The following is a 25863-nucleotide window of genomic DNA, read 5'->3' as shown; positions in this document are numbered from 1 at the left end:
TAGTTTACACCCACACCTTCCTTTCAGCACAAACTTCATCACAAGTGCAGTGTGTAAGGAAGGAGAAACGGAATAAGAAGGACTGGATCAACACAAAAATAGGCATACCATCTTCATACTTTACCATCGAACACGTACCATAAGTTAAATTACAAAACATATAGTGGCCACGCTATAAATATCGTGACGATACATATCGTGGCCAGGATATATATCGCCAAAATATCGTGACGATATATCGTGTAGTTGATATCTCCTGGACGATATTTTTTCAATATCGCAATATATCGTCTAGACGATATATCGCCCAACACTAGTTTCGACTCTGGTGTTAGTGATTGACGATGCTATTATAGTGTAATTATAGAGGAAGTACTGAAGTAACACAAGCATGGACGTCCGCAGGATTTTTTTTCAGGGGGGGGGGGGGTAAGCAAGATAATTTCTTCCAGGGGGGCAAAGGAGACATATTTTCCCCCATAATAGTGATGCTTCCTCAAAAAACACTGTCAGTCTGAAATTATAATGTTCCTTCAACATATTTATAATAATTAACAAATTACTGTGGCTGAAATGAAATTATGGTGAAATATATAATTTTCAGGGGGACATTCATTTTCCAGGGGGGCCGCGGCCCAACTTGCCCCCTTTTTCGGACGTCCATGAACACAAGGCAATACAATTTTCCACTTTATGTGATTGTTTTAAATTGGAATATACACCGTAGATTTGAAAAGTTGTTTAAATATGTGAGAATATCATTTCGTGGAAAATGTTTGAATTTGTTCTCATTCATAAGCATCCGGTATTTGTTTTGAGAAGCCATAATTATAATATTATTTTTGCACTACACTAAACCATTCTCTTCTTTTATGTGCAACCATACTTTTACTTTGACGGTCGTGATATTTTGGTCAATGAGCACACCCGTCAAGTAAATGATCTCTGCTCAACGAGCGAAAATCTTGCTCAGCGAGCATCGCTCAGATACTCGACGCGCTCCTTACATATTGCTCGTGATGAAGAACATTACCATAGTTTGATTGATTGATTGATTGATTTGGCTTATTTTACTTAGCATTCTGCCCACTTTTGGCTAATCCCGAAGATGAGGTTGAATGATGAGACGATGAAGGAACTCTAACTAAGAACCATGTTCAGGCCGGGATTCGAACCCGGGACGCCTGGTGTCGTAGCGCGCTGTGCTAACAACTCTGCCACGAAGGTCGGCAGTTCAATAGATTTCATCGACACATACTTGGAACTCTTTAACATCAAGAAAGATATTTTCAAGGCCGAAATGTTCGTGGCGAAAAACTATACTTTCATTCAATAATCATGTCCATGTGTGGATAAGATAACATCGACGATTTTCCCATTTTGTCTGGGAAATTCCAAATAGTTGTATTTTAAAGTGGCTATTTCTCGATATATTACACTATAAGTGTCTGAAATTTCTTAAAAAGACGAGTTTCTATTCCAGAAATGCAAAAAACAATTAATTGAGGTGGAAAGTAGTGCGTAGTATTCAAGGTCTTCACAGCGTCGGGAAATTTTGAGCATTTTGAGTCTAGAAAATTTCCCGATTTAGTCAGGAAATGGCGAACGTCGGAATTTTTCCTGACCAAAAAATTCGGTCCCTCTACACCTACATAAAAACATGATTAATGTTAGCCCCAGTTCTCTCAAGTGGACGCACAAAACTCCGCGTACACCCATATGATGACGATATGTTCTATAAGTTTCCCAAATAAAATCACGAAATCAGGGAGTTATTTTTTAATAACCCTGTATTTCAATTTCCAATTATTGTTTTGAGTGACGTAATAACCTATACGTTTGCATTTGAAGAGCTGGCCCACGTAGTCTTGGACAACCAGTACCCCTCCCACACCAGAGAGTCTGGTACCGCCGCTGGTTCCCTTACTGCTAAAATTAAAGAGACTAAAAACCTTACCGGAACTGGTGAAGTAGAAGCACAGGGAGCAGACAATGCTTGAATAAAAGTTTCCTCTGGAGGAGTACAAATTTATTTTCTAGGTCTTCCGAAGTTACATTGCACAACGCCATGTCTTGCTCAAGGAGAAATGTGTGAGAATTCCGGAAAATGAAGAGCACATTTGTTTCACAATGTGGTAAAAAAAGAACTAATTGTAACTGAGGCCCTTATTTTTATGTAATTCCATACTTTATCCCCGGAAAAAAGAAAATGATTCTTATCCCTGCCAGAGATGTTTTTACCCCCTCAGGGTCAATCCATATGAAGTCATACAACATGGTTGCTTGACTATTTTTAAAAAAGTTTATTTTTTGTGTGGTGTGAGTCCCATATGTTGACAGTTCAGAACCACTGTTATTTTATTTTTACTATCACCGATTTAAGATGGCGGGCATTTTTTTTTTTTTATCATGGCTCGCGTCATTTTCTCCATTCGTAAGCATCAGCGGTAACCTTTTTATCTCTACCAATAGTGTGTGCCAAAATTATGTGAAGCTTGAGACTTCAATCCTTTTTTTCCCTACAGGGTCATAAACATGTACTTTTTGTTAAAATAATCCAAGTTCAGGGTTAAATATCTCTGGTGGGCAGTTGTTTAAAAATCTGAAATTTGTACACAATACAGTACTCCATGATAAGTAACTTCAGTAAAAAGTTGAGTTTGAGATTCAATTGGTTTAAGAGATACAAAACTAGTGAAAAATTAAATATTTTTCATTAAATATGGTATGACAAATTTCATTTCTTCTTAACAATTTGTGTTAAAATTTTGCAAACTGTAATTTGGAATTTCAATGAACAACATTACAACCCTGAAATGGATCTACAGTAAAGTATATATACGAGGGCGTGCTGAAAAGTAAAGCTTCCTATGTTTTTATTTTCCTTGTTACCTTGTAAACGCATTTTGGATTTTGAGCAACCATACATTGCACTTATAAGACTTTCCCGCTTCTCCAATGCAGGTTTCAAACTTCTATCACCAGAGGGTGCTGAACTATTGCGAGGAAAATGGATGTCATCGGAATCGTGTTCAGCTTGGGTTTTCTTTATGAGCATGAATAGCCCAAGATCGCAGAGTACTGATGGCTACGCATTCATCCCCATAAAATGCCTTTAGTCTCAGATGAATGTCAACTTGTAGCACATTTTCTGATGTTAGAAACTCGATAACTGTACGCTACTTCAGGCGCTTCACCAACATTGCATGGTTACATGCTGCCATTTTCCTCGCAATAGTTCAGCACCCTCTGGTGATAGAAGTTTGAAACCTTCAATGGAGAAGCGGGAAAGTCTTATAAGTGCAATGTATGGTTGCTCAAAATCCAAAATGCGTTTACAAGGTAACAAGGAAAATAAAAACATAGGAAGCTTTACTTTTCAGCACGCCCTCGTATATATACTTTACTGTAGATCCATTTCAGGGTTGTAATGTTGTTCATTGACATTCCAAATTACAGTTTGCAAAATTTTAACACAAATTGTTAAGAAGAAATGAAATTTGTCATACCATATTTAATGAAAAATATTTAATTTTTCACTAGTTTTGTTCCTCTTAAACCAATTGAATCTCAAACTCAAACTTTTTACTGAAGTTACTTATCATGGAGTACTGTATTGTGTACAAATTTCAGATTTTTAAACAACTGCCCACCAGAGATATTTAACCCTGAACTTGGATTATTTTAACAAAAAGTACATGTTTATGACCCTGTAGGGAAAAAAGGATCGAAGTCTCAAGCTTCACATAATTTTGGTACACAGGTACTTGCACAAAAAAATTCAAGTGTCAAATAAACTGCCTTCCCCCTAAAACAAATGTCCAAAAATGTCATTTTGAGCGATGAAAATACATAAAATTTATTATGAAGGAATGATATTTAGAAAATTACACAGAAATATAATTGTAACCTATAATGTGCTTAACATCACAGATTTTGTCTCATTGTCGTAGGATGTACAGTGTCTCTCAAAAGTTTTAGGACAACGACATTTTAAACTAGGCCACCCAATTTACACAAGCCGTTTTTGGGTTGCATGCACAGTTAGGCTCAAATTCAGGGTTGCCACGTGCACAATAGATATTTATAAAATACGCGAAAGAAATATAAACAATTATTATTGTATAAAAGTATTAAAAATATCACTATTATATCGCAAATGACAAAATTCTTTCTCAAAAGAAAAAAATAGGTTTCTAGTATTTCATCGCTGATGAGTCTACAGTAAGGAAAAGAGGTGAGAGGAAACGAAAGGTTACAAAGGAGAGGAGAAAGAGAAAGCGAAAGGAGAAGAGGACAGGTAGAGGAGAAAAGAAATATAGGATAGACGAGGAGAGGAGATGTAGTGAGAAGAATGGAAAAAGATTCGAGAAGAGATGAGGAAAAAGAACAAAGAAGAGAAAAGAGGAGGAAAACGAGAGGAGAGGAGGAGACGAGAAGAGGGAAGTGGAGAGTAGAGTAAAGGAGAGAAAAAGAGAAGAACGAGAAAAGAGAGTGCAGTGGAGTCCGAAATCTAAGACAGGAAAGGAGATAAGAGGAGTGGAGAAGAGTGGGATGAAGATAAGATGCGAGAAAAGTAGGTAAGGCGATACGAGATAAAAGCAGAACAGGAAGAGGGGAGAGAAGAAGGAGAAGGAACTGGAGAGAAGAGGTAGTTGCAGAAAATATGGTCTGAGCGTCAAGAATTGATGAATTGGTCAAATTATCGACATGAAACATTCAATAACATTTTGAAATGTATTGGAGAATATATTAGATCCGTGCGAAATGCCTTTTGGCTGAGTTCAGAGCAAATTAAAATCTTCCATGTAAGATCTTTGATTTTACCTGCGATTACACCACTAAAAAAAATGAACGTAATTTTTAATATTTATAAGAATTATTCAATTTTTCTCCACTTCTCGGTTCGTTGAAATTGAGATTTTGTAATTCAATATTTCCCCTCCCCCCATCGTTAATTCCAAACTGAATCATTCCGTTTCACACGGCGTGGACAATGAACACAATGGGATATGTCTAAAACTTACGAAAATTTTCTGCCACCGGAAGGGTTTGAACCTACGACCATCAGATTGACAATCCTGAACTGTAGCCACTACCCTACAAGCTTTCGCTCCTTAAGCCAGGTAGAAGGAGCTGACCAATGTGAAATGTAGATGCAACTCTCCTGCATGTAACGTGCAAACAAGTATTGTTTGTAACAAAGAAAACGAAAGTAGTAAGACTCGGCGAAAACATTTAATGGAGAATTGCACATGGTGAGAACTTTTCATTCGATATTTGCGGAGGTATCCTTGCATTGAACTCAAGTGGGAAAAGGGGTAAAATTAGCATGTCCTGAATTGCCACACATATAAATAGTTATTTCATTAATATTTGTCAATGTCTTTGAAGCAGTACACAATTATCGTTAGAGTATCATAATTCACGATCTTATATATAAAAATATCCCGTTGAACGTGTGTCAATTCATTTATTTGTTTATTATTTTTTTTATAAATTTCATATGCAGAACAATGCAGCCCCTATATACTGATCTTACAAATAATGTTACCATGCTCTTGTTTAATGGAAGGGATTATTTTTTAAGGAACATCTAGTATGGAGGATCGAACGTGAGACCGCAATGCTTTCAAGAACTCTAACCAATACACTACGCCCTTTGTTTTCTTGGAGCTACAGTTCCTAATTATTCTGTCGCCTCAATATTGTAAACGTTATCAGAACGTTTGTAACGTTGTAACGTTTAACAGAAGTTAAATACTCAGATATAGCTCTGTACTTCTAGAATTACTTTATACACATGCATTTGAAATTTAACTCTGAATTTCTTTCTTCGTATTAGTATATCTTAGCTTGTGAATATATTTTATTTGTAATTTTATAACGGTTTCATGAACATCTACGAAATAGTTCCTTATAACTTGGAATTGGTGAATAGATATGAAATGTCTTGAAATTAATTTTCGACCACTAGATTTTGGCAAGGGAATTATGTGTGATCCGTTTCCAGTTATTCATTGCTTAAACAAACGTTTTAAAACTACGTGGAATTTTCATTCTAGGATAAGTTTCTTTACTTGCTACATGTATGCGAACTACACTCTGTCCCACTTATCTCTGGAGCAGGTGAACAAAAAAAAGTATCTGAGCAGCGATGAACACGTGAGAGGAATGGGATTGCGTGGAGGGAGGAAAACCACTCCAGTTACCAGCCTTCCCAGCAGCGTGCACTGATTCGCTCTGTCCACTCTATCCCCTCTCCCCACTTCTCTTCCGCTATGCGCGGCTTTGCTCCAGAGATCCTGGGACAGGGTACAGTTAATTGTTTCTCAAAAGGTATCATCTATGTCTGTATGCCACACATTGAATTCTTACTCACATGGAAAAAAATGTCAATTTGTATTCAGGGGTAGTTTCACAGTTACAAACTATTTTGGCCTTGATGAGAAGTTTAGTGTAAGTAGGCATTTTGTTTATAATTTTGAAATTGAGGTCGTCTAAGGTTGAAATCCTCATATTAAGGGCTTGAACTCGTCATCCCAAGAGGTTGAAGATCGTCCTCTACTTTGTGCGTGACCTTCTTTATTTTTCTATTCATAATTCATCCTCATCGTCGCGATTAGCCAAAGGTAAGATAAGAAAAGTCCTCCTCCGTGACCGTGCGGTCAAAGGAGTTGTGCTTTGGACTCCGACTGCAGGACGGCATGGATTCGAGTCCGCCTATGCTCACTCTCTAGGTTCTCGGCCTGTGTATGGGACCGGTAGAAACCCACCATCGTGAAGAAATTGGGGAGCTACGAGTGAGTAGCGTAACCCGGTCTCGGAAATCTCCTATGGGGCATGTTCCTGGGTAAACAAAAAATAATCGATCAGACAATTCGATCATCGAAGGCGATAAAATAACCTCCGGTTGACCAAGTTGCCAATATAAATCAATGGAATACAGATTGTCTTCGAGCTTACATTGTTAAAAAGGAGCGGATACACGTATTACTATCCCAATAATTATTCAATACGGTTTTTTGTTTGTCAGGAATTATCACTTAAACTATTGCATGTTGAGCTGGTGCCTACCCAGCCGCCTCTGATGAAATCTACCATTCTTCAGATTCTCTTTAAAATTCGACTCTGGTCACTTGTAACGTGCTCGGTGCAGACACTGTGCATCGAAGCACAGTGTTTTGCGATAAGAAGCGGCCTTGAATAGCGTGAGTGAGTCACTTTGATCGCGAGCAAGCTAGACTACCAAGCTTGTCTGCCTTTGAAAACCAAGTCATTTTTTTTCACGGTTTCCGAACGCGATTGCTATTGTAGAAGTATAAATTCGACCAATGTTCTCCCGTCGTCTAAAACCAAATATTATCTATTAAACGAAAAGTTCACGATTTGTCAATAAACGGTTTAATCTATCTGAGCATAAGGTGAATGTAAATACTAAATTTAATAGAAAGGTTCTCCAAAATTTCTCTTCCACTGTCTACGTAAGGTCAGTACCCAGGGGAGGGTCCATGTGGGCCATGCTCCCCCCTCGAACCCTAAAATATTTAAATGTGAACCTTTAAATAAATAAATACGAAAATAACATCATCGATTTTTGAAATGTGTAAAAATTTCAATTTTGCTCTTGCATAAATGAATCTGTTTCTTGCGCAAAAGTCTTCAAGCTGCTATATTGGGTGGTTTTAGTTTTATAATCATTGATGCAAGGCTAGCAGACGTCCGATTTACCGATTTAGTCAGGACAGTGCGTTACTTTCAATCCCTGTCCCGACTTTTTCGTAATGCAATCGTGATGCGAAAATGTCTCTTTATTATTGTTTTTTTGTTAACTCACAATTAGACATGTTCTTTATTGTATGAATAATTCTAAGTACGCAACACAGAATTATCATGACTTTTTAATGGCGCTCGCACTATTTGAACTATTTTGTAACATCTGTCTGTCTGTCTGTCTCTCTCTGTGGTCTACGTCAATGACAGAAATACAAGCAATATTCTTATTTATTTTTAACCCAATTAAAGGAAAGTGTAAGCATTTAAAAGAAATAATAATAATGTGCTCTTCCTTAGAAATTGTTGTTCTTCTAGTAAGAAAAAATAGAAGGATTTAGTCCATCACCTTAACACAGTGTCCCACGAGTCTCTCTTGACTAATACTGTCAAATGTGACATGATTTTATGAATAAAATTTTCCGCCTGTTTACGTATAACGTTGCACAGATTTGGTAGTTCGCACACGGTGTAATTATTTCGTGTTACCTTACGCAACAGCAAATACATTTCATAAGACTGTTATGGACACAATACTTGCATCAATAAACAAGCAATTTGTCTGTTACAGTATCACAGGAAAAGGACATCGTCCTGTAATGTTCAAGCCTCTAGATATTTTCCATTAGTAATGTCTAATCACAATAATAAGTTAGAAGAAATAACTCGCATTTTCACAACTACCAATATTCTCGTTTTTAATTACTTCGAAAATTATTTCTCGAAGATATCGGTTATACTACAAGAAAGCAAATCAAAATTAAAGTAAAAGTTCAACTACACGTATACCAAACGACATTTACAATATTAAAGGGACAGAATACTTAGAAAAAATTGTTGTTTCATTCGAAGGTAAAGGCGTGGTGTAGCGGTTCTTCTACCTGGTTTAAGGAACGAAAGCTTGTAGGGTAGTGGCTACCGTTCAGGATTGTCAATCTGATGGTCGTAGGTTCGAACCCTCCCGGTGGCAGAAAATTTTCGTAAGTTTTAGACATATCCTATTGTGTTCATTGTCCACGCCGTGTGAAACGGAATGATTCAGTTTGGAATGAACGATGGGGGGAGGGGAAATATTGAATTACAAAATCTCAATTTCAACGAACCGAGAAGTAGAGAAAAAAAATGAATAATTCTTATAAATATTAAAAATTACGTTCATTTGTTTAGTGGTGTAATCGCAGGTAAAATCAAAGATCTTACATGGAAGATTTTTAATTTGCTCTGAACTCAGCCAAAAGGTATTTCGCACCGATCTAATATATTCTCCAATACATTTCAAAATGTTATTGAATGTTTCATGTCGATAATTTGACCAATGCATCCATTCTTGACGCTCAGACCATATTTTCTGCAACTACCTCTTCTCTCCAGTTCCTTCTCCTTCTTCTCTCCCCTCTTCCTGTTCTGCTTTTATCTCGTATCGCCTTACCTACTTTTCTCGCATCTTATCTTCATCCCACTCTTCTCCACTCCTCTTATCTCCTTTCCTGTCTTAGATTTCGGACTCCACTGCACTCTCTTTTTTCGTTCTTCTCTTTTTCTCTCCTTTACTCTACTCTCCACTTCCCTCTTCTCGTCTCCTCCTCTCCTCTCGTTTTCCTCCTCTTTTCTCTTCTTTGTTCTTTTTCCTCATCTCTTCTCGAATCTTTTTCCATTCTCCTCACTACATCTCCTCTCCTCGTCTATCCTATCTTTCTTCTCTCCTATACTTTTCCTCTTGTCCTTTCGCTTTCTCTTTCTCCTCTCCTTTGTAACCTTTCGTTTCCTCTCACCTCTTTTCCTTACTGTAGACTCATCAGCGATGAAATACTAGAAACCTATTTTTTTCTTTCAGAAAGAATTTTGTCATTTGCGATATAATAGTGATATTTTTAATAATTTTATACAATAATAATTGTTTATATTTCTTTCGCGTATTTTATAAATATCTATTGTGCACGTGGCAACCCTGAAATTGAGCCTAACTCTGCACGCAACCCACCAACGGCTTGTGTAAATTGGGTTGCCTAGTTTAAAATGTCGTTGTCCTAAAACTTTTGAGAGACACTGTACCAGAGCTGAGATAAAAAAAAGTTACCGCTGATGGTTATGAATGGAGAAAATGACGCGCGCCATGATACAAAAAATGCCCGCCAATTTCAAATCGGTGATAGTAAAAATAAAATAACAGTGGTTCTGAACTGTCAACATGTGAGACTCACACCACACAAAAAATAAACTTTTTTAAAAATAGTCAAGCAACCATGTTGTATGACTTCATATGGATTGACCCCTCATTGAAAATGGGATTGAAAGCATTTCACAACTGCAAAATCTTTCGTGTTTATTAATGTTCCAGCCATCCCAAGATTGTCCTGCCGAAAAGGATGCAGCCTTCTGCAACTGACCAACCTCTCAGTCGAGACAACAGCAGCTGTTTTCCACTTAAGTTCTCTTCGCACAGTGCTGATAGTTTACATGTATTAAAGTATTCCGAAGAATCTTGTAAGTAGGTTTCTTGGACATTTCGAATAGAAATTTCGTCAAGTTGTCGGTGTTACTAGTTCGATAGCTCTTTTTGTGTAGGAGTTTGGTTGGTTTTCTTACAATGCGAATACAGTAACATTTCTAAATTACGTGTAAATGTTATCACAAGATTTAATCACCAAAGTTGGAACCAATGTTCTAAGGTACTCAATAGTTTACTTTGCTGACTGCTAACATATACAAATTTGCAAGAAAAAATCTCAAAATGAAATCACAAATGCGCCTCTGAGTGGGCATCCTCCCCCCCCCCCCCCCAAGCTAAAAGCATAATTCGCACAGTGATTGTCGGTAAGTTACGATATTAGGAACGATGTAGGCCTATATGAATTCCCTGTTACATTTTTTCCGTTTATCTTTACACATAATTATGTACAGTCACGGACACTGTTGGGTTGTAACGATCCCATTGGGAGACATTGTAATCTTTACAACCCCGCGGTGACTGTACATTGCGCCATTTCAATAGGCCACTGAGTAGACCAATTGCAGATCATATTTCTGAGACAAATCCCAAATGTAATTTCTCTACAAAAAACATTATTATGTATGTTGATGTACGTGCATATTTTTTTACGTATTTCAATGATTTATTCTACACATTTCGCATGTTCTGACTATATAAAAAAGTCCGGACTTAAATCATAACACATGTGATACGAGAAGAGCGCTAATGTGGAGCCGGTCACCTCGTAAAATTTGCTCGGGTAATCATGAACGATTTCTTTCAAGAGTGAGTGTTTCAACATTCCCAATCATCCGATATGACATGGTGAATTTCATTGTTGGTTGGAAACATTTGGTGAAGGCAATCTTGCATGACGTTATTGACTTGTACGTACATTGTGCTTAGAAGAACATTATTCTTTGTAGTTTACTGTGTTACCAAATACCGGAAAGTCGTGAAATATTATGAAGCGTCTGCAGTAGACTGGGGGAGAAAATCGAAGAAACTCAATAAAGAAGCGATAAACATGCTAAAAACCGTTCAGTGCATCCTAAATAATTGTTGGGAAGCTTTATTGTCAACAAAATTATTTGCTCGACAACGAAACATTTTCTTGTTAATAAAAGTACTTTACAAGAAAACATTCACATTTTCTACATTAAATTTTATTGGTAAAACGTTTCCAAAAAAATGTAAAGTGTTCTGTTATTTTTAGGAGTGTAGGTCAATTACAAACACTGCCTTCGAGAGAGGAGTAACCAGAGGAACAATACACCCCTCCCTTCTTACTTCAGTACGTATGCATGCGTGTATCTTTCTTTTCACACTTACATTGTTGACAGAAATGCCCAATGTTAGCTGACCACCCCTTTCACCCTTCAAAACAGGGTTAGCAACCACAAGGAAAAAACCTTGGACGAAAAGTCCCCGCGCAGCTTTCCCTTCTTCCGCTCAGGTCGCGTCAGCATGGTCCACTCTCCCCCTCCCCTCCCCGCGGGAGTACGGTGCACAGGAGTCGCGGGTCTGCGCAGGTTTCTTTGCTTGTGGTTCCACTATACTCCTGTGTACATGGAGCGTTCGCCAGGAGTGCGGCCCACTTTACAACTTACTTAAAGGCAGAAACGTGTAACCGGTGTTACCGCAGGTAACAGCAAATGTAAAGAATCAAAAAGTTGTTTCAATAATGTAACAGCAGTGTTAAATACGTTAACAAACAGCGTAACCGTCCGAGTATATTGCAGAGGATATGTTTTCTGCAGCCAACAGAAGCGAAGAAGGAGGCTGTTTTCGCTACCCTAAAGAGAGGAGAGAGCGCTAATGCAAGAGATGAGCGGGGGAAGACTGGGGCAGTGTGCTGAGCTCCAGCGCGCATCGAGCGTCTGCTGTAGTACACGCCGCAACAAAAGTTAGTGGTGAACGGGTACTGTTCAATGAAAGAATGCATGACTTGGTGGGATGCTGTTCATTCTTGCCGTTGTTGGTCCAGAATAATGACGGTCCATGGAGGAAGATTTGAAAATAACTTTTTCCGAATATATCTACTTTTTATACGTCTTGCTGTCTATTTTATCACATGCGTCGGCATGCACAGAAAGGCTAATCAGGACTGGACCTACAGTTTAAAGTGGGATCCGAACCACTATGTGCCTCCAACGGGTATCGACCCCGGCGCCATCGGGGAGGCCTCTTTCACATTTTTCAGTGCACTGTCTCATTTGAAACAGAACCGTGTTCATTATACCGGCATACACCAAAGCAAATCCCCCCGTCGTCCCATTTTAATGAAGGGATTAGGGTTTCATATCCGGTGGAGGCACTTAGTGAGTCATATCTCACATAAAACCGAAGGTCCTGTCCCAATTAACATATCTGTGCACAAAAGTAGATTCAAAACTCAATTAACCAATTATTAGTAGAGGTGTGAAACAGATGAAGTTCTGTTGTATTTGTGTGAATAATGATTACAGAAAGAAAGAGATATACGTCCGAAATATTCAATCTAAAATGCTCTCGCTTTGTGTCAATCAGTTAACGTTATTGTCTTGCAAGCAACAAGTCTCGGATTAAATTTACTTTAAGTATCTCATAAATCTATTCCCCATTTATGCATTTGAGTCAAACCTTGATTTATTATTTTAACTATCTGGAAAAGAACTGCCCGATTATTTTATTTAATATAATGCTATCATTACTTTTTATAATACTTAGTCATCCTTTGGGAAGAGCAAGTGAACCGGGGGTCTCCCGCTAGATCCGCCAGTGCATACAATATGCCTGTTTTCGGAGAATTGCCCAAAATGAGAAAACGAGCACACAAATAAGAAACCACTTGACCCCACTAACTAACTAACTAACTCTCTAGCCTTCTTAAACCCGAAGGTTCATGGCTGCAGCAACACAGGCCTTCCATCTGTCCCTATCTTGAGCAAGATCTATATACTCTTTTCCATCCCTACCGATTTCCTTTAGGTCCATCTCAACGTTGTCCCACTTGACCCCACGGAAGCATATTCACGAACGTTTGCCTGGCCATTCCCCGCCCTCTTCCCAACACCTGTTTGCAGCGAGTGGGAACAGGCAACAGGCGGAAGGCTGTTATTTTTAACTCCCCAAATCGCGGTTAACACAAGAAAGGAAAGCGCCTTTTTTGAATGGTCTGAATTGTAAAAGAAGGTATAGACCATCAAAACCTTACATTTCCTCTGCTTTTTTGCATATTTATGATTTTCTCCTCGAATGTTAACGGCTTTTGTTTTTGACCGAAACACACATGTTTGGAGGTGGTGATCTCAAAAGTAAAAGCCCATACTGAACTCTTAACTTGGGCTCCACTATACCATGGTGTGCTACGGGGTTACTTATACGCCTGTTCAGGGGCCGACTCGACGCGACGAGTCATTTTTGTTGCAAACCGACTCGAGGAACGTTTAACATTGGGCTCTTATTAGCCGCCGCACACCGGACGAAACATTTGACTCCAGTCACCTCGAGTCACGTTGCGACGGCTTGCGAACCCGGGATCCCTTGATTACAAGGCGACGACGGAAGTTTGATATATATTGCTCGAATAACTATGTTGTTGCAGTACGCATATTAAACTTTTTTCTTTTCTTGGAGGGAAGCAGCGTTTAAAGTGAGCCGGAATGAACCGGAACTCCATTCTGGCAATACTCGGATGCTGCTGCGACATTGGACATCCATTTTATTTATTTAATGCCAGGCGCGTCGCCTGATAATGTTCGCATGAGCACGTGAACACTCATGCGCACATACATATATTTATTCGAAAAAATGCTTTGTTTGATGTACGAATATACACACAATTTACTCTAACACGACTTATTTCACGTCTGATAATGTTTCTAGATACTTGGTAATACGCTAATGTTCCTGGGTGATTTAGGCAAACCTTGCTCAAAAACACTAATTTAGCAACAGTAGTACGTACAGCTGTACTTCCCTTTCACGACTGTCGCTGGAGGAGCGGAATTCTGTCGTCTGCTCACCGCACGAACGTCAGACCAAGGTCCGTCGAAGCCCACTTTCCCCCGCTCTAGAAGGTCTGGTCATAACAGGTCTTTTTGTCAATCACCGTGTTTACAACTTCGGCAGGGGTTCTGTGACGTCATCAGCATGATACTGTCTGCGTGTCTGCTATTTTCAGCACTGTAAAGCTTGCAACGCTCTTGTTTCTAAGAGAAAAAAAACACATACTGAAGAGCATCGCAAAACAACTTACACAGAATACATGAAAGTAATGGTGTATAGAAGAATTATAAGTATGTAAAAGCATAAACTTACCCACGGCTAGTGCTGGAAAGAACTGGAAGAAGAGCAGCTCTGGGTCCATTGTTTTTGTTTCATGGCATTTCCTGCGATTCAGATATCGAACTCGGAAAAATGTTCTTGCTCTACAAAACAACTTGAGCATCTTCGGATCTTCATGGGAAAACCTATTTTTCAGAATTTCCAACAGACTGCTTATTACTTTTGCTCCCCGATTTATTGTTTTTCCGTGGAACTGACGGAATATTCCCTCACACTCTTTTATAACTTGCATCCAATGAGGAGAAGGAGACACAAGGCCACCCCGTGACAAAGTTTCTATCCATCCTCCACCCGATGAATTTGATGCACAAATTTCACCAGATTCGACATTCCTACATTTACTTGCGATATAGCCCGCAACATACCGCAGAGCCTCCTTTTCTTCATTTCTCATCAAGTAAAGCATGTCACTGTTTTCATCTGGCAAGTCTACAGATGATGACGTAAAGGTCACTTCTTGTCTTTGGCCAGTTGTTTGAGAATCGACGAGACCATCAAACAATGAAGCAAGCATCGTGGTCTCCCCAGCATCTTCCACAGGAGCACTCCCCGGGTGAGGCAGGCGGCAACCTAGTATCAATAAACGCAACCTTTTTTGTTCACGATAGTTTTCACTTTCTTCCGCTCCCTTGTTTTTAAAGCCACTTTTGACTGCAATACCTTCTTATACCTTGCTTGCCATTTTTGCAAATTGATTTTAAGGTTTTTGATTTCCTCATGACATATATGTCTTCAGATTTTCATTTTCCCCACGAAGCACTTCCAATTGTTTTGTGTTTTCGATTTTTTCACTTTCTATTGAACAAACGAATGACAACACAGATAAAGGCTTTTGTTCTTGAGGTGGCACGCTGCTGTTCACTAATAATTGTTCACTTACCTTAGAGAGAACCCTTTTCCTAGCACATCTTGCCTTTGCACATCTTGCACGAACGCTGTTGTCGTCACTGACCTGCACATGTGTGACTGGAAGTAACAATGTAGGAATGGCATCTTTCTTCATGCTCTTCTTTGGTGTAATTCCTAATAATTCCGATTTTAAATCGCGTTCGTAACATTCTGGTGAAAAATGTGAAGAACAAATACTCGAGTTAGCAACCTGAAATTTGTCTTTTCGATAACATTTGCTCTCCCAGATTTTCCGGAACTTCTCGTTGGGAGGAAATTTATGGTAAAATATATCAAAATTTTTAGTTTTCCTGAGATAGTTTCGACATGTGCTCACAGCACAGTTAGACATTATTATTATCACTCACATTACAATATGAAAACACAACAAAATGACTACAAATACACGCGAATACACGAATACAAGAGCAATTAAAGAACACAGAAACACGTTTCCCCTGCTAAAACTAGCGGATACTAAACTTTCCCCAGCGATCTGTCATGTCTATGACGTCACACAGGTTAACGGACCTTGCGTCAGACTGACCCGAGAAATGTGTGGTTCTTGTTCTTTCCCTTTCCACCTCAATTGCAAACAAACAGAGATGAAGAATTAACAATGCTCGACCACTATGCATTGGATTTTCGCGGCAATTGTCTCATGAGTGCTAGTTCTTTCGAGGAGTCCTTGTGGCTAAATCACTGAGTGGATTGCAAAAAAGAACGAAGTTAACAAAAATCTAGATCGAAGGCTTTTGAGGGGAGGGGGTGCTAACGTATAGCAGGCATAATGTTCATACTGATGGCAGGTAACACTTTTGAAAAAGTCCCGCCACGGCACTGGTTAAAGGATGTACTTGTTGTTCCTCGTGGGTTGCACCACCACCAGTTGCCGTAACGTAGTAATTTGAGAGTCTTAACTATTAAATTAGTTGCGCTAATTGTGTTCCGAGTTCCACGCTATCCTCAAGGATAAAATGTACGTCAGTGCAACTTCTGCCTATGTGCAACATAATGATGGTCGAGTAACCTTGTAGAACAACACTCCATATTCCAAACCCAAACCAAAAGTCCATAATTTTCACAGGACTTCTTGCATCACAATTTGCGTGAGTAGAATGGGAATTTACTATGCTAATGCTTATCTACGAAGACAAATACACTGCCTTTGTTCCCCAGTTTTGTCTGGCGAAGAGTGGTGTTGCTGGGAGGGTAGGCACAGGACGAAACAAGGTGGGGAAGCGGCTGTGCATTTTTTTAGAAGCAGCAATTTTTTTAAATGTTAAAAAATAAAAAAAAATATTGTCTGAATCGTTCGAAAAAGTTGGGACAGGGATTGAAACGATAATGTAGTGATTAACGCTCTCGCCTTGCAATCAAGAAGTAGAAGGTTCGATTCCCCGTGGAGGCATCTTGACAGTGGTTCAGATTCTACTTTAGTCTCAATGAGCATATCTGAGGATAAAGTGTACTTTAAACAACCTGGTTTAATTAAATGGAGAAAGCCAGATACAGCAACGATGGGATTTGATGCGCTGATCACGCGTCACACAATACAGAAGTCGCTCTAGCAGGTCCTGGCCATCGGACACTGTTTTAATTTTAAATTAAAATTTCAGTTTTACTTAATTTACACAAGCGATTCCTCGCCCTAAAAGATTACAAGAGGAATTTTTCGAATGATATAGGCCTACCTATTTTTTGAAGCTAAACTAAACCCACAGCTCTACAGCCCTTGAAGGGTCTTGGCTTACCTACCGACTGCTGGTCTCCCTCCCACACTGTTCTTCCGTCACCTGTTATAGCGTGGAGGTCTTAGACCAGTATTGGGGTGACGGGTGATCAGCCCGAAGAACCCCCAGCCGTTATTGTAGGTCTTCTTGACCGGGTTACGCTCACTCACTCGGAGCTTTCCAATTTCCTCACGATGGTGGGTTGGTACCGGCCCTATACGTAGGCCGAATAAATTCCGACCAGAGCCGGATTCGAACCTACGCCGTCCCGCAGCGAACGATCTCAAGACGAGTGAACGCCTTAACCCGCTCGACTACGGAGGAGGACATTTTTTGAAGCTGGTTGTAAAAATTATTTATTACTTTAATAACAGTCTCGTAAATGTTTCTCGCATTAAATAAATGGATGTTACACGATTGTCACTTTCTATTATTTCTTTTAAATGCTGAACCTCCGCAGCGGATTGGTTATCAAGGCTTACTACCACGATAGGGACCCCGGGTTCGAATCCCCGCCTGGCCATAGGTGTTCTTTGTGAGTGTCATCCTCATCTTCGCAATTAGCCAATAATGGCAGATAAGCCAAGTAAAATAAAATAAATCTATCAATCAATTATTTCTTTTTAACTCTTTCATTCATTCATGTAGTTCTTCTTTATCATAAAGTAAAGTAAAGTGCTCCCCTGTGCTTAGCACCACGCCCTGAAGGCGTATAGGGGTGTGGGGGTAACGCCCCACACTTTCCTGATCCGGTCGTGAGTGGGGGTGATGTGATCATCACCACGCCCCTGACCGCCTTTACCCCCCAGGTTTCCCCAGGTACCCATGTTATTCGACGCTGGGTGGGCGCCGGGGCCGCTTCCAACGTTAGAAAAATTCCCGGATTTGAACCGCTCGGGGATCGAACCCGGGACCTTTAGCATGGTAGTCAGATGCGTTACCGACTGAGCCACCGCGAATTTTTTTTAATATAATACGATTTATAAAATGATGAAATGCTAAATGAGAATTCAGGCAATTACGTTGATCAGAAGGTTTCAGAAACATGGATTTTTTTCAATACGTTTGTACCTCTACTTTGTCCCATTTAAAAGTAGGCACGTATTCAGTTGTTATTAATCATTGAAGAAATGTCTCAATATCATCACGGAGTATGGCAATTAACATTTCGCCCCTCTTCAAAGTAACGCAATACTTTCCCTCTCTGAATCGGGATTGGTGCGGGGCACATCCATCTGCTAACACTTCGCAATAACCTTTTTCTCAAATAAGCTGAAAGCACCAAACTTAACACTGGTAACTAACTTACATGCATTATTTGTAGTTAGAATTCTAATATTGCCTACGTTGATAGGTTAGGAGGCCATATTTAGAGCTGTTAGCAACCTTTTCTCGCGACGTGCTTGCAGCTGGGTATGCCTCGCACCCGACCCTCTGATTCTTCCGTGGAAACGCTGCTTCAACAAGCTTTCTCATATGCTTCGTCATTTGCTCGTGCATGATCGGCAATCTTCGGAAGGATGAAGCCGGCCCAGCGTGCCCCTGAAATTATACTTTCCCGCATGTGTCACAGTATGTTATGGGACCAGTTGAGGCACTCTCAGACGGGGATTCGCTGAATGCGCAGATAGAGTTTGTTGATTGATTGATTTGATTGATTTGGTGTTTTAAGTCCACTTTATGCACAGTAAGGCTAATCTGGACTGGTCCTACAGTTTAAAGTGGGATCCGAACCACTATGTGCCTCCACCGGGTATCGAACCCGGGACCGCTTGATTACAAGGCGAAGACGTTACCACTGCGCCATCGGGGAGGCGCCAGATAGAGTTTGTAGTGGTCGGATTGATCATTAATGGTTTTGGTAATATGTTCATTAATTGCTGGCCAGCTACAAGAGTGTACTTTTATGTTATTACTGGATGTAAGTGTATGTGCTCATTGGATTGTGCTTTACTGGATATTAGATTCCCCTGTTTTTAGCTTCTCGGTTGGGTTTCAATTGAAGTGGAATTTTCCAGTGCTACAGGGTCCAGGTTCAAGGACTTTTACCCCGACTATAAAAAAGGCCAGTTAGGCTTTAGAAAAAACCGTCTTTCCCCATCTTTTCGACGATAAGCCCCACCATACATTCTTGATCTCAGCTATTTTGGAGGTGATATGATCAGCACCACGCTCCTTTTATCACCAGGGTTGTCCTCAGGTATCCATTGATTTGAGGCTGGGTGAGCCCCAGAGTCGCTTTATGCGGGGACAAGGCCAGAAAACTCCGACCTTAGTATCACCCACCTTGGTAACCCTAATCTCAAGCATGCGTACCGACTCGACCACCGCGGCTAGCAAACGTAAATTAGTGTGGAAGAATATACTACATATCATAACATATGTAACTAGGGCGCGGATTCTTATGTATAATTACGTACTTTTGCTTTGCATGCATCCAAGAAAAATAATAATTGTAGGCAAGCTATGATGTTAGGAACGATATTGGGTTACAATTATTTAAAAATAATAATTGACAGAGTAATCAATTTACATTTATTACCTTTACTAATTCAATGCATTTTCTCCTGCATTTTCTCTTAAAATACATTCTCAAACTGCAGCATTGCACATGTTTCAATATTTTTTTCTGACAAGCCGCCTACTACAATGGAATCATATCTTGAAAACATATTTGAGAGGCATCATTAGATAGTGGTATCCAAAAGTTTTGCGCCCGACCCTGTGGCCGAGTGGTTAGCACATCGCGCTGCGACGCCAAGGGTCCCGGGTTCGAATCCCGGTCGGGCTTGGTTGTTTGTGAATGTCCATTCATCAATTTCATCATTTCATCACTCATCCCTATCTTCGCAAATTAGCCAAGAGGCACAAAACGCGAAGTAAAATAAACTAAATCAATCAATCAATCAAACCAAAAGTTTTGCATAAACAAGCTAGAAAGCTTGGCAAATGTTGGATTTTTAGTTTCTACGTCATCTACACATTCCCCTTACATCTACAGCAGTAAGGTCCTTGTGAACCTCGGGCTCTATTGAATATGGCAGCAGGGCCGGATTAAGACGAAATTGGGCCTGATGCTTGAAATCTTCGGTGAACAATAAACACAACGACGTTATAGTTACGTCACAGCGCAAAGAATAATAGTAACTGTATAATAAGTAACGCTGTGTTTAGGCGTCCGAAATTGTGTCTCCAAATTTCATTCTAAGATTTATTTTCAGGTTAATATAGCAAAAGATAACTGTTCAGTTTTCGGAAAATTCTCGTCTGTTTTCATGTGGGCCTATTTCAGGAATGGGCCTAATGCTGCAGCATCAATAGCACCCACCTTAATCTGGCCCTGATGGCAGATCCAGCTGGCAAATGTGAAAAAAGAAACTTTCAACTACGAAAATCTCTATAAAACTAAACGTTCGTGATAATTCGCGATTGTGCTCAGATTTCGCATTTAGGATCCCATTTCGCGATTATCGCAATTGTTTCATTGGCTTACTTAATACTTCTTAAATTGTGAATAATTAGATAAGTGAAATCAAGTGTTCATAGCTATCAGGTCGTCATTATCGCAATCTCTGCTAATATACAAATAAACTTACTATGTTAGTGCTGACTGATGAACTTTTAAAATTTCCTTCCATAGTTTTGTTTTTTCTGCGAACAAAGTCATCCAGGCCCTCCACTTGACCATGTGGTAAGTGTTCTCATGCCTAATGCCCGGGTTCTATCCCAGGGAGCTACAAATTGTCAGTGTGGACCAAGCATCGTTAAGTCAGTTGGTACTGTACCCCAGTCTTGAGAGAGGACTTAGCCTCAAAGGGCTGTTACGACACAGAGTTTGGTTTTCATTTTAGTAGACTTCCATGTTAATCATATTTAATGATGCACTTTCTTTTAGATATGCAAAACTTGTATAGAATATTTAGAGTAAACAAAGAACCCTAAATCTCGGCATTGCCGCATTGCGGAAGTTCCGTGGTCGCCACTGCTTCCAGTTTAGCTTAGGATTTCAATATACACATGTCAATTTGACTACAACTTTCCCATCAGATCAAGATTTGTTCGAAAATTTGGCAATATATGTATTTCTGGTGTGTATTTATATTTAGGATGCTGTATAGCTCTGACTTGAAATGCGAGAGCAAATCGAAAAGTCCTTGTCCCATTTTTTTTCAACCGAAATAATAAGCATGCAGGGAAATCAAAATATTCTATGTTCTATGTACCTTGCACTATTATTCCACATAGTCACCACAGCGGTTCAGGCATTTGTCCCATCGCACCACTAGTTTGGAGATTGCACGCTGTTGTAGAATTCGGACGGTCGATCACGGAACCACCGCCTACAACGTTCTTCCCTTCGTCGTCGCAAATGAACTTCTGTCTTGCCAGGATAACCCAAGGATTCGTGAACGATATCCTAAACACAAGTGAAAACATTGCCCGCATGGATGAAATGGTGGCTTGTGCATCTGAAGGGCATTTTCCGAGGCGGATGAGGACCTCCGGATCGCTCATTACCACGAAGGTCTTCTCGGCCATTTTCGAACTCGCAACACCACCACCGAACACTTCTCAAAGAGAAACGCTTGTCCCCCTACGTCGGCTGCATTTCCCTATAGATCTCGATGAACGTTCGTCCCTTGCTTCATAGAAAACTAATAACATTTCGCTGCTCATACGACATGAACTTGTTGAGTACTAAAGCCATCTTTGCAATCTGACAGCCAGTGACGCAGGAACGTTTTTGATTTTGGGGGGTACAAAATTCAGCCTCCCATATATATATATGTGTGTGGGCCGGACCCTGTGGCTGAGTGGTTAGCACATCGCGCTGCGACGCTAGGGGTCCCATCTTAGCAAATTAGCCAAAAGGCACAAAACGCGAAGTAAAATAAATCAAATCAAATAAATGAAACATATGTGTCTGGGTGGGTGTTGGAATCCTGACCTGGGCATGGATGTTTGCGAGTGTCCATTCATCAATTTCATCATATCATCACTCCTCCTCATCTTCGAGATTAGCCAAAAGTGGCAGATGCGAAGTAAAATAAACCAAATCAATCAATCAATCAAACAATCCCATCTCACTCCAAATATCTTGTGAATCCAATCCAAAATCTACCAATATCTATAGCCGAATAAGAAAGAGGGTTCAATGCCATAAACCTAACCTTAACTGATGAGAGATATGACCTAGAATTTGTTTACCTACTTTTCCTTTCTAACTCCCAGTGCATTGATTTCATGCAGAAAAATTTGCAAAAAAATTAGATCAAGTTTAAGTATCATACTGCCCTTGACAAGCCAACTGGCAAACCATAGAACCTGCAGGGTATCATTTATCTCGCGTATTCATCTGACTAATGCAATTTTCTTACAGTTTGACTTTAGAGTTTAACTTTAAATGGCGTATGTATTATATTCGATATCAAAATTAGATTTTAAGCCATTAATGTCCAATTCTAAGTACACATAATATATAAGTCCTCTCCCCTTTGACAAAATCACAAATTGATCCTTTTTAATGTCTGTGAAACATTTAATTTCACGTACAAATGATATCGCGATGCGACGAATCAAGAATTTATTTATTTTTTATTTATTTAACCTATAACAGAGCTTTCGCTCCAATTACAATAGGCTTACATATATATATATATATATATATATATATATATATATATATATATATATATATATATATTAAACAATTAAAAAATTACAATTACAACAATACAAAACAAAAGAAGAAGGAGGAGAGCAAAACTACAATAATCGTTTCATAAAGAACACCAGCACAAGTATTCTAGAGAACATAAATCCAAAAATGATATTCACTGCGGTAGAATAAGATACATATCTATATACAGATTGAGACATTTATAACTATACACATGTAAATACTCATATATAAACAAATATACACACATACAGGGATAATTGTATTTACAAACATGCCCATGTACACAGAAAACATATATAATTGTTTGATTTGTTCATAATATTCTTCGAAGGATAGGTAGGAATTGCATGTATGGCATAGCGAAATCCAAGTCTCCACCTTTTCTGACTCTTTCATTATGTTTAATACATAGTCTTAGAATGGGCGAATTCTGGTGTTCTGTTGAGTTGGATTTACTGTAATAAAAAGGCTGCCTGAACCGTAACATGTCCTTCTTAGCATTAAAGTTTATGAAAAACTAAATATGCTGACCAAGGCAGTAATTTATTTTATTAAAAACATAAACTAAACGTAACGTTTCAACCTTCTAGCAAGGTCTTCTTCAGACACTGTATCAAGTACAAATGTACCAAGATACAAAAACAGGGCATTATATATACACAAACATTACTCCCTCCAGACTATTAGAAAGTTGTTCTGGAACTTTCTAGCAGGTGACTTTCCCTTGTCAACTGTACTTTCACCTAAAAGGCTAAATATATTTACTTCCATACAGAATGTGGTTGCACTTTTTATATCACGCTCTTTTTCCTTCATTTTTCTTACTTTCTTCTTGGACGATTGTTTTGGCATATGGAAGGGAACGAAGAGGCAGCTCGATATTTTTGCCAAAGAAATACAAGATGAAGAAAGAGGGATATTATTGGAACTTGAAATAGAAGAATAAGACAAGTTAAGCTACCTAGATATATTGATGAAAAGGAAGAGAGGACAAGAAATTGAAACCTCTTGGCATCAGAAGAAGTGTGCAGCAGGGGTATTCTGCCACAAAAGAAGTGATGTAAGTCAGGTGACAAAAATAAATTTTATAAAGAATATGGAGGACAGAATAAAGAAGATATGCCCTAAAGAATGTGAAAAAGAAGGCAAAATAAATAGCCTATGGAAACAGCTGGAAAAGAATGGCTATGAGAAGCAGGATAGACTGGACATAAACAGAAGAAGGAAGAAAAGGGCAGGGTAGAATTGGGGGAGAGAGAAGGAGAGGAAGAGGAAGAGAAAGAAAAAGAGAGATGGTTTGGAATAAGGAGTATGGGGAAGATCACAAAAAAGATGTGCAAAGTGCTTAGGAAAGCGGGCATTAAAACTTACAGGAAGGGAGGGAGAAGCAACTTAGGAATAGCGAAGAATGCAAACAAGAAAAAGGAAAAGAGAGAAAAGGAAGAGGAAGAGGAAGGGATTATCTACGAAGTGAAGTGTAAAGAATGTCAGAGTGTGTACATAGGAGAAACGAAAAAGAGGCTCAAAGACAGGTTGAAACAACATATGGATGATGTACGACTTAAGAGAGAGAGAAATGCGATATTTAAACACACGAGAGAAACAGGACATGACATAGAGTGGGATGAGGCTAAGAAGATAAGAAGGGAGAAGAGAATGCTAGTAAGAAAATGGAAGGAGTCCAAGGCAATAGAGAAGAAAGGTGAAGAAGACATAATGAACTGGAATGGGGGACTGAAGTTAAACAAAGAATGGAAGAAGGTGTTAGAAAGAGTGGAGAGGACAACAGAGAAAGAGGAGAGGAGAAGGAACGAAAATGAAGGAAAAAGAGCATGAGATAAAAAGTGCAACCACGTTCTACAGGGTGACTGGTAATTGGATGTATTCCCTGAAAGGGGTTAAAGTAGAGACAATTTGCAATAAATTTGACCATATGATACCCCGTCCGAAAATTAGTAGTTTTCGAGATAATCGAATTTCAATTGTTTTTTTTTTAAATGACAATTTTCCACATAAAAAGATGAATTGAGAAAAAACTGCTCATTGCATGGAACTTATTTCAGCGTTTTTTGATAGCTAACGAATAAGTGGTTCGTTGAAAAAAAAAGTTTTTCCCAAATAACAATCACGTGTAAGTAACGGGTGGGTCTAAACTTACAAGTGATGATAAATAATTGCACTCTTAGTTTACTTGGCAACGTATCAATAACAAAAATGGTATGACACGAAGCGTACAAATTACTTAAATGACTTCCTGGTGTCATCAGCTATCCAACAAGGTACAAATATTGCTAACATTCACATTTGTGTGCAAGAAATAATACTTCATTCATCTTCATGTGAATGGAATCAATGAACAATAAAATTAAAGAACATTATATGTCTTGCTCAAAGTGGGCACCTCCGTTACGAATGCAGGCACGCAGGTTTTTACGGATATTTGGTCTCTTAACTCGTGATGTGATAGTGTCCTTGATGTGTTGACCAGCTGATAAGATCCTCTCCCTGAGCTATTCTTACGAGTTTACCGGTGTCTTGTCATGTGGCTCCAAGTGTAAAAGCCGCAAGGCTTCAAATCGGGGGATCGAGCCGGCCAGGGAATCGAGCCGACTGTTGTATTACCAACCACGGTAATATGATATAATAAATCAGGTGGGTTCGATTTTATACAAAATTATAATTTAATCCATAACTAAGAATATACATACAACATGGCTAACTCCATGCATGACAATCCATAATCAACAAAACAATTGAACATCTATATTCAAAGATATAATAACATCATAGATGTTTCACAATCTAGCTACTGCAACTTTCCCCTTCTTCCAAATGACAGCTGCAGCCTGTCAGGTGGTTTCCTCCTTCTAAAAGATCGTCGTGGACTGTTCACTGCGGAGGCAGTAACAGCTTCCTCTCGCCCAGTCTGTGGTCTCTCCTCACACACCCTGTCCTGCGCTGACACGGAACCATCAAAGATCCAAAAG

At 39.3% G+C, this 25863-nt stretch overlaps 2 protein-coding genes across 2 annotated transcripts in view; one reads left to right on the top strand and one right to left on the bottom strand.

Annotated features, from left to right (window-relative positions):
* The window catches only part of LOC145979686 (alpha-tocopherol transfer protein-like), a 59233-nt gene extending 37681 nt beyond the window's left edge, over positions 1 to 21552 (bottom strand). The window contains exon 1 of the mRNA XM_083112649.1: positions 21417 to 21552. The gene's annotated coding sequence lies outside the window, so the exon portion shown is untranslated. The remainder of the gene's footprint in view (positions 1 to 21416) is intronic.
* Positions 1 to 25863, top strand: part of LOC145979711 (cryptochrome-1-like) — an 88303-nt gene that overhangs the window by 7140 nt on the left and 55300 nt on the right. The window lies entirely within an intron of this gene.

This window comes from Lepisma saccharinum, chromosome 26, assembly GCF_977018435.1.
Source record: "Lepisma saccharinum chromosome 26, izLepSacc3.1, whole genome shotgun sequence".
NCBI classification, from domain to species: domain Eukaryota; kingdom Metazoa; phylum Arthropoda; class Insecta; order Zygentoma; family Lepismatidae; genus Lepisma; species Lepisma saccharinum.
Note: the sequence above shows the minus strand (reverse complement) of the source record. Positions and strands in the feature narration are given on the sequence as shown.